The sequence below is a fragment of the Diplotaxodon limnothrissa genome, linkage group LG7 (genome assembly GCF_057381915.1).
Source record: "Diplotaxodon limnothrissa isolate DT_005_m linkage group LG7, D_limnothrissa_male_GT1.1, whole genome shotgun sequence".
Classification (NCBI taxonomy): Eukaryota; Metazoa; Chordata; class Actinopteri; order Cichliformes; family Cichlidae; genus Diplotaxodon; species Diplotaxodon limnothrissa.
In genome coordinates, this window is record NC_140602.1 from 64251569 (window position 1) to 64262107 (window position 10539).

Here is a 10539-nt window from a genome sequence, read left to right on the forward strand (position 1 = left end):
TTAGGTCATCATGTTTAGGCTCATTCACTCCAAAATTATTTAGGCTAAATCTTTAAAACAGTGTCATTGCATACACATTTTCAATTCACTCCAATCGCACAAATGCAGAAATAATTATTTGCAGTATCTTATTTATTATGAGATTATGTCATGACTGATCATTTGCACCCACACCACCAAAAATGGGAGCAAATCGAGGAGATCATGTTTAATCGGTTATAAGAAAAGGTCAGAAATATAAGTGCCAACATGAGCAGTGTCCACAGAAACCTCTGAATCTCAGCTCAAAGCTCAAATAAACCATTTCTACAACCACCAAACACAGCAAAGACACCAAACAGTTAAAAGAGCAGTGACGTCACCACGAATCTGTGGTCAGGTAATATCCATATTTTGATTGATGATTTTCTGGAGTTAAATGTGAACCGAAGCATATTTTCAAAGGTGTTATATGCTATAAAATACTTTTAAATAAAATAATCTCTAATTAATTAGGTGTGGGAAATAAAAAAAATCTCATTTTTCTATGTTTGAGTCACAGTAACTTCACTGGGCTCACATTTTACTGATTCCATTCTTTACTCGCATGTTTTAAACGCTTACAGCACTTTCACAGGTTTTTATATTCTTTTGAAAATTCATGTGAACTCAAGCTGTCAGAATTGTAATGTAAGCTTTGATAATTGTCCACATTTGTCATTTTGACGATTATCCCTTTATTTTAATGAATACAGCAAACAGAAAAAAAACTAACAAATTAACAAACGCGGCTCCTAATAAGACAAAACCTGATGATGCTGCAAAACACAGTTAAGTGAGAGGAGGCTGTAAAATGGAATAACTGAAAAAGTGGCAGTGTACAGAGGTGGCGTTCCTCACCCTCTGGGTATCCGTAGAGGTTGTCAACAAAGTTGGAGATGGTGTAGTCGAACTCCGCAGCTGAGATGCCGTCGTTGTCCTCACTGTCGTCCACAAACTTCAGCCCCTCTCCCTGGTTCACTCCTATCAGGATGTCATAGTTTAGGAACTCCCCCTGGTGGAGAAAATAAGGAAGAACATGCTGAGTGCTGGAACAGAGCCTGTGTGCATCACAAGTCTACAACAGGAAGTGCAGCTGAAACACAGCTTTGGGAATTGGCAGCATTTCATTTCCCAGTAAACAAAAAAAAACATTAGCTGTTGGCTAAAATCCCTACTATAAACTGTAAATACTACAAATATGTGCAAAGAGCTGCAAACTAATATATATACATTGCAAACAATAAATACACATTCCAAAATAAAAACACCTCTGCACATGAAGTGGAAACGTTTGCTCTTGCAGCGCTTCGCATCAACATGTATATGAGGTACTTTTGAGATTTGATCTGTGCATAGGTGCATCTTTGATGTGCAGCTCAGAGATCCACAATCCAGCACGTTTTCTGTTTCTCTGACCGCCAGGCTGCTGACCCGAGGTCACGTAAGAGCTTTATTTTTTATCTAAATGTAACAGACAGTTGGTAGCTCTCCTTCCACGCATTTCATACCACACAGCAGGCATACTTCTGGTTGGTTGACCAGAGTTTTTCAATGCCTGTCTGCATTAACACATCTCGAGAGGCATACGTGCCAAAGAGCGGAATGTAGCAGCTGCAGCACGGCACACAGAGCAAATATTTTCATGGGGTAGTATCAGAAATAAGACCTTTGAATATGTAGTCCCTTTAACTTCTTTCCTTCTATTAAACCCTTTGACAAACAGCCATCCAGTGTCCTCTGACATGTGCTCTTATCATTTGTTCCTGATGCTCAGATACAATCCTGGACTCAACATATGTGGCTGTGTCTCTGTCCTTGCTATAGATATGTGTTAATGTGCAAAATAAGGTTAAAAAACTTAAGAAATAAATGCCCTCTGTTACATTTCATAGAAACCTTCATGGTGGAATGATTAAAAGCATAAGAAAAAAAAATAACAATGTTAAAATAAAAAATATGAACACAATGAGAGTTAGATGAAGTTTTGATTCAAGAATAAGAATAAAAAAATGAACACATGGTTCCCTGTGATGCTGCTGAACACGAGTACTTCACTTCAGAGATTTCAGTCAACACTGGTGTGACAGCGAAGGGAGTCATGGGACTACATCGTAATCTGTCCTGTGGGCCATTTAAAAGCAGATTTGCTGGCTAACCACTGCTGTCAAAGCAAAACTAAAGAAACATTGCACCTTTATTCCTTTTTCCTTACGTCCTTCTAACCTTTTCTTTGAGTCTTAACAACAAGAGTGTAAAGTTAATAGCAGTAAATGTCAAGGCTTTCTGATTCTCAGTGAGATAGAGCGAGCTAGAGGAGCAGAGAGGAATGTGTTAAATGAGGGTTAACTACCACACTGATCCCAGAACAGACCGCATGTACAAATCAAGTTCTCTCTTTAGTTCGTTTTCATCCTCCTAGTCCTCCTCATCTCCTTGTAACCCTGTTTTTATTCCTTGGGATGAAAAAGCAAAAAGGGGCCCGAATCTAATCCTGCAGGAACAATCGGTCATTGTTTGTTTTTCAAACTGCTGAGATATGAAGCGATCCTCGCTTGTTTGTCTCTAGTTAGTCTGCAGTTTTTATGTTAACACAAATGCATGAGTATTTTACTGACTCACTAACTGACACTGGCACTATCGGCGGTTTAGAGATGGCGTATGTACACAGATTGAGGAGGATCTAAGTATGACGTGGATGACAGAGGAAATCGGGCATGGCCCTCCTGTCAAAGTTCATTCCCACTTTGAGTTTTTGTTTCACAGACGGTTCAGCCTGATGTAAATTCACTGCCAGAAGAAAAATACCCTATAAATCTATTAGCAGCTATGGTTTAGGCAGCAGAGCGTAAACTAACACGTCACTTGGAGATAACTGTAGATTTTTCCTTCATGGTTTCAAATGTAAGCTGGCTGATTTGGTTCATTTTTGTTTTTTGTTTTAAACTGAGCAAACCTGGTCTTCTCCTAAGGACTGCTGCAGGTATCATGCAAGCATCTTAATTTAATAAAAAACCAACAACAACAAAAAAAAACCCAAAATAGAATGAAACTCATTTCCGGAGACAAATAACACTGATAGAGACATTTTTTTGTACAGATGATTGGCAAACGGAAAGTTTCTAAAGAGTCGTGCACACACAAGTAGACTACTACAACATGCTACTTAGTTAGGGGAGTTTGGGAATGACAACCAAGCGGAACAAAATTAGACCCAAACATTGTCATCGAAACAAAAACACAAAAAGCTGAGGGGAGGGAATAGAGAGGAGGAAAGCTGAGCTGGAGGCGGGGTTGCTGGAGGGAGGCGGGGAGGCAAAACTTAAACGTTTGAGTCGCATGAAAAGAGACTTAAGCCACAAGTCTACTTACAAGAGAAAACTGTCAAGAATCACAATGATTAATAAGTTTTAACACTTGGTATTTTCGGTATTTTCAAAGGCTTTTCAGAAAGTCTATGACGTGTTCAGCAGGCCATCAGACTGCTGAACACGTCATAGACACCTCTATGGGCTCAAAATGTGGTCATAAATATTTTGTACTTGTAAATCGGTTTTGTACTTGTAAAAAAGATTTGTATGTGTAAAAAAAATTTGTGCGTGCGTAAAAAAGATTTGTATGTGTAAAAAAGATTTGTGTGTGGACTTAGCCAAAAACCCCTGCAAGTTACAACTACGAATTTTGACCCTATTTTTCTTCCTTTCATCTGATTGGTCAATGTCATGTCAATCACAAATTTAACAATCCAATCAGAGAACAGATGGGTTTGGCTGTCGGAGGGGCGCTTTTTTGAACTGCAGGTCCTTGAAGGGTAATCTCTATATAAATATCCGATAGTAGTTAGGTCCCCTTACTTTCAGCAGCTGTTGAAAGGATAAAGTTGTGGTATGTCAGTGGTTAGAAATACCATTATTACTTTAGGATTAGTGTAACACAAAGTCAGGGCTGACCCAGGACCATTGCTGTGAGTCACAGTGCGCAGCATAAAAGTCCTTTCACATCGGACGCAGGATGTGCTGCTAATGCTAATTGCTAACTAAAAGCAAAGGATCCAGAATTTGTTGCTGGCTGCTGGGCTCTGTGGGTTTTTGCAGCAGCTCTACCTGTACTAGATGCACCTGCTCCTTGTCGTTTTTATCTCTGACTTTATGTGAACTACAAGAGTTTGTGGGTTTTTTTGCTAGTTCTTCAAATGTTCAATAAAAACATGTATGCTAATTCATAACGAAGAAAGCTTTGTAATGAAGACTGTCATTTCCAAAACACTGCCCCCCCCCCCGGCCGGCAAACAACCACAAAATGCTTCCCCCATGAGTTAGAGCGAGGCTCCACGAAGCTTAGAAAACCCTTCTTGGACACAACAGATCTGAAAAGAAGGGATTTTATTCATTTATTTATTTATTAAGCGAGCGCTTGTTTTTCTGAGGAAGAAGCAGAGTTGGTTTGTTTCCAGCTGAAATCATCCAGGCTCAGGAATTTGAATCAATCCACATCATTTCTGCTTGAACTAGAGAACATGAGTATCGACTTACATTTGGTCTGTGAGACACATGTCATAGTGACAGTATTTGGGTTAATATGGCATTAATCACCCTGGTCGCATTTCTTCAATATCAGGCACAAAGTTCAGGAACTCGTTCTTTGCAGCCCGCGCAAGGTAGGAGGTCTCCAGAGTGGGAACCATCGGGAAGTTTTCATAGTCTGAGCAGGAGGGACTGGAGGCACGTGAGCTGATCTTAGGGGTCCTTTAACACAAATCACACCAAGTTAGAATCAAATAGATAACCTGTCAATAACCGTTTGCAGATCGAGGTCAATGTTCCTAAAAATATGTTTACTTCTGGCCCATTGAGCCTCAGCGGGAGTCCGACAGAGAGGGGCAGGTAGAGGAAGGGGTGAGGGTGGCACTGCTGAAGCTCGTCACGGATGGATCATGTCCGGTCGGTGAGATGAGAGAAAGCTGAAGTGAAACAACAGCAGGACGAGGTAGACGTTAATATATCAACTCCCTGATGTGACACAGAAAGGCTATTTTTTTTTATTTATTTGTATTATTTCTCACCTTGCAGTCACTGATGCTGTTCACCAGCTGGTTGTATTCACTATTGAAGGTGTGTGTCAGAAGGCGCAGGCACTACAACACAACAGGAACAAGACCGATCAGCTCCAAGCAGAGAAGGCAGCAACAAGAACGCCCACTAAGCCGACGTTTTTCTCACCTTGGTGGCCAGCTCCTTCTCACGATCCACCAGCTCTCGATGTCGGCGGAATCGTAGCCGCTGCTCTCGCTCGGCCTGATGGCGCTTTCAAAGGTGGTGCTGGAGATCTGCGAGGAGACGGAGGTGGACGTGGACAGAGTGCTGGAGCTCACGCTGGGGGACAGAGACTCACTCAGGGACTTGGTGGTGGGAGCTGTTCCCACGGGAGCCGCCTCTCCCAGAAGGTGACGGGTCTTTTCCACCTGGAAAAAAGATGGGGGCGAATGTGAGGTGGAGAGAAGAGGGGAGGGTTAAAACTTTTTAGAATAGCACTTTGGTCTTCGAGTTGAAAAGTCATTTTTCCCTCTACGATATTAAACAGAGATTTATTTCTTTATGAATCTTTTAAGGCCCCACCTCCTGCAGCTGCTCCATCTTCTCTAGCTCCCACTGGTGCTCTAGGATGAGGATATCTCCTCTGGGCCTCCAGCCAGCGAGGCTCTCCTCTCCACGCACGTAAGCCACTGATGTGTCCAGGAGCTTCCTCCTCCTCCTCTGCATCCCTGCTCAGGACATGAGCCCTCATGTTTCATGGCCGCTCACCTGGGCTTCCAGTGTCAGACATCTTACACAAGCTCAGCTCGTAGATCCCAGTCACTCGGTTGCTATAATGAAGCAGAAGTTATGAAGAAGGAAACTTTGTAACAGGGCAGATATCTTTGATTGTGAAACAGAGATGGCCACAGTACAGCAGCCCAGATTTACCAGTCAGGAGTTTTGGAGTATCCAGTCCCAAAGAGGTTCTTGAGAGAACGGGGTGGGGAAATCTTGGCGTCTCGGGAGTAAAAGACCGTGCAGTTTGGTGATAATGGCAGGCTGGATGCAATGATCCAACTGCAGAGAGGCGATAAAGGGTGTGTGTTAGACACGATGACATCAAGAGACTTAAAAACACGTACAAACAGGTACAACACGGCGGAGCAGAGGGCTGACAAAGCAAAGGAAAGGAACCCAGGGCAGCACAGAGTTGGGCACGAGGGATTTTACTGTTGAACACCACAATCTCAGTCTATAGTGAGAAACAGCTGAGGGGGAAAACACTGATCTGGAAACGTCTGAGTGTTACAGAGGATATACATAGCACTGTGGTTCAGTGTCACACAATCACAAACAAATACAGAAAAGTACTAAAAAGGGTGTTGCCTCCAAAGATTGCTTTTACTGGTTTGGAGCTTAGGAGGCTTAATAACGACAGGCATGAATGAAGACAGATCAGAACAGCTGTTTTATCACAGCATCCAGTACCAACACAATCTGAATCGCAGCTGAATGTCTAAAATATCAAATGTCATTTTTTGGTCCATCAGCTACAGCATGAACTGCTTAAAGTGAGAAGCAGCCTAAAGCCCGACAGATTCATCTTTCCAGACTGAAAATATCTCAGAGTGAACCAAGTGTTGCGTTTTCAGTGTGATCTCACAAAGTCAAATCCCTTTAATGATGTTCTGTCCTGTCTTCCTCTATCAAAAGCACACAAACACTATAAAACATTGTTTCTGTGCTTTGGGGTTTTTGTTTACTACAGAGAGGTAAAGCACGACTAGACCCTAAAGGTAGGCTGCTCACCTACAACCACCTCATGAACATCTTTCCAATGGAGCTCGCTGCCCTTCTCGTGGATGAGGGTCACTCTGATCCTCCGCTGGATCTCCTGCAGCAAACATAACAGGAGCTCAGGATCACAGTGAGCACAGCTAGAGCAACATTACGCTTTAAAAGAAGATATTCAACTGTGTACAAAGGAAGCAGTTACCACTGTGTGAGTAGCTCAAGTAGTAGCTCGTGGCTCAAGAGTTGGGAGTTCGCCTTGTAATCGGAAGGTTGCCGGTTCGAGCCCCGGCTTGGACAGTCCCGGTCGTTGTGTCCTTGGGCAAGACACTTCACCCGTTGCCTACTGGGGGTGGTCAGAGGGCCCGGTGGCGCCAGTGTCCGGCAGCCTCACCTCTGTCAGTGCGCCCCAGGGTGGCTGTGGCTACATTGTAGCTTGCCATCACCAGTGTGTGAATGTGTGTGTGAATGGGTGGACGACAGGTTGTGTAAAGCGCTTTGGGGTCCTTAGGGACTAGAAAAGCGCTATACAAATACAGGCCATTTACCATTAATAAGAAAACAACATATGCACCAATCCTGTACCTGGTGCAGCAGGTAGGTACCATGACAGGGCAGGCCTCCACTGTGATCCACGATGGCTGGGATGTACCTGTGCATGGAGGGAGGAGGTGACACAACATCCCAACTTATAATATTCTTCCTGGAGATAATTTTTATGGTTCCTTTAAAGCTTGTGCGTGAATATAACACTCATCACACACATTTGGTGATGGTGTTCAACTTGGTGGCTGCAACTGGCGCACACACACACACACACACACACACACACACAAGCTCAATGTTATCAAGCTGGAATTTGTCTGAATTTAAGAGAAGATGAATAAAGGTGAGGAGTATTTTCTACATGCTTTGGGTGACTAAATGGAGGATGGATAGGTGATGTGAAAACACTACTGACCCTTTATACTGAGCCAATAGCTCACACACTTCTATTAAATCTGTCTAAAGAGCCAGTAATCACAGAGGATAGATACTGGAAACAAACTGAAATGTTAGGAGGAACTAAATCACACATTACAACACCAGTGGCAGCACCCTGCTGTCTCACACATCGGGATCACGGTCCTGTTGAAACGGGCTAATCGCTAAAGCTCACAGTTGCATTCGTCTATACTCAATATGATCGAGAGGAATATTATTACACTTGAAAACTGCTCTATTCACGTCTTCTTTTGCTGTGAATGATATGTCAGCAAGGTGCAGCACTCATAACCACAGCGGAGCTTTACCGTGCTACCGCCTGCAGACACAGAGCACTATAAGAGCACAGCACGACTCTAATCACTACAGCACCAGCATCAAATGTCTGGCTCATTAGCTACAACAGAGTCCACTGTACCAACCATGATGCTTGGGGACAGTTAGCACAGGGTCACTGGCCACTGGGAGGAAGGGGAAGTGAGAGAGCTGGTCAGCCTCGTCCTCCAGACTGGCCACAGCAGAGGACGCCAGGGAGTTGGCGTGCTCGGACAGCGTGTCCAGCACTTTGCCGTTCACATAGCCGCTCACAAGCTAGCGGATCAACTCTATCTTACGGGTATAGTCTGGATGTGCGATATTGATGAACGGTGAGAGAGATGGAAGGAGAAAAGAAGAGGAAGGAGGACAGAGTTGGGTAAGAGGTTTATATAAATAAGAGATACATACATACATATCCAAAGGAGGTGAGAAATGACAAGGGAAAAAAAGTGGAAGGTCACATGAGGCATGCTTATGTAACAAAAAATCAACATAAAATTATTGATGGCAAAGAACACATTGAAGTGACATGGAAACACTCGCCTGGTTTGGACAGAGGCATGGGAATAGGATAGTACTTCCTGGATGCTGTTGGAGGACTCTTGACATAATAAAAATACCTTTTATCTATATATGCATATAGAATTAGCCAATGTGATTAGAATACAATCGTTTACAAAATCTGCTGCATTAAATATGAATTATCACTGCACGACTGGATCTGCTGTTTGACCCCCACCAACCTGGTCCCGTCCTGATATTCTAACTCTGTAATATGCAACTTCTGTCAGTGTCCTGATACTGGGAACTGAATTTCCCGGAGGAACCACCCGAGGGATTAATAAAGTTCTATCTAATCTACATTGACAACAGAAAAAGAAAATCTGCTGCTTGCAACAGCATTGTGTTAGAAGCATTTTTACTGGAGTGAATGCATTTAACTGTACTTGCATCATCTGTTAAAAGTACTTATATATTGCAATAAGACTGCAAAAAGCAAAGGGGACTGAATTCTATAGTATGTGGTATGTGTATAAGGTGACACATGTATGCAGTTTCCTGCCATAATGTAAACTTGGAATCATCACATATCTACAGGTATTTGTACTGAATGGAATGAGCTGTGGTGATTAAAAGCATTAGCAAAAGCATACTTACTAGTAGTGGCCTTTTCTTCTTAGGTCTGGATCTCGATGCCTCTGGGACTGAAGATCACAGCCAAGTCACCAGTTTCATAAACAATAAACAAACAAAAAGCAAATAAACAAAACACTTTCAGAGATCGCACAACTTTGGTTTTCATCTTCATATGATAATGTTCCTTGAATCAAATCTACCATACACACTCTACTACAGTGTATCAAACTAGTCTAAATACTTCCACAAACAATGACATACCCATCTTTGTCTTTTTGTGGCTTTCACCAAAAACTCTCCCCCTGCTGGATCCTGTGTTGACGTACGTGATTTTGGGAGAAAAACAAAAACAAAATCATTTTAAATGGTTACATTAAATGTAATAATATCAACATTCAATAGATTTGACTGTACATGTATCAAGTGGTGTAAAATACATGTTCCTTGATCCTTGATCCTTGATGAGGCATGATTCACGTAGGCATCCACAAACTCCTTCCTGTTTGGAAGATAAAAGTAGTGATTTACATCCACACTTTGGTCAAATCATGAACTGTTCTGTTCCATTTTGTTTAAAGAGTGGTCGCTTTATATCTCTGCCACTGATATTTTACTGTGGTTACTTGTCCCATGGTAATTCATTGTGTAGAAACCTGAAAATTTGTGGTGTGCTTCAAGGATATGCATTCGACCTCTTTCTGTTAGATGCTTCACATTGGCCACAAACGAGTTTATGTAATAAAGCTTTGTTTCTTTGTAGATGATATGCGGTTATATATTTCTGTAAACTGACTTTACAGATCAGCTGCATTTGTAGGCTGATCTAGAGTTATTAGATTAGATTAGATCATAATAAGTGATGACTTGTTATTATCTATAGCATCTGTCTGGCTGGAAGAAACTATGCTTGCTTTTTTAACATATACTATGAAAAACATTTTTTTTCAAATATATGTCCCAGCTTTCATCACTTGTGACTCTATTGTACTACTGTACTCTTTCTTCTTCAAATCGTGTTAAGGAAACCTCAGACTGCAGTAATTAGGGATTTACTGACACCAGGTAAGCAATGTTTAGTGTAAAATACACTTTTTTATTGTTCCAACAAATAACCAATGTTACATATGTTAAAGATTTATTATTGGAAATAATTCAACCCCACCAGAATTAAACAAAACACAAAGAATAAAGTGATAAATAATACAGAAGTGCTCTATTGGATTGTATTACATAGTCAGATGTTTATAGCAATATAGTAGTTATAAAGCAATACATT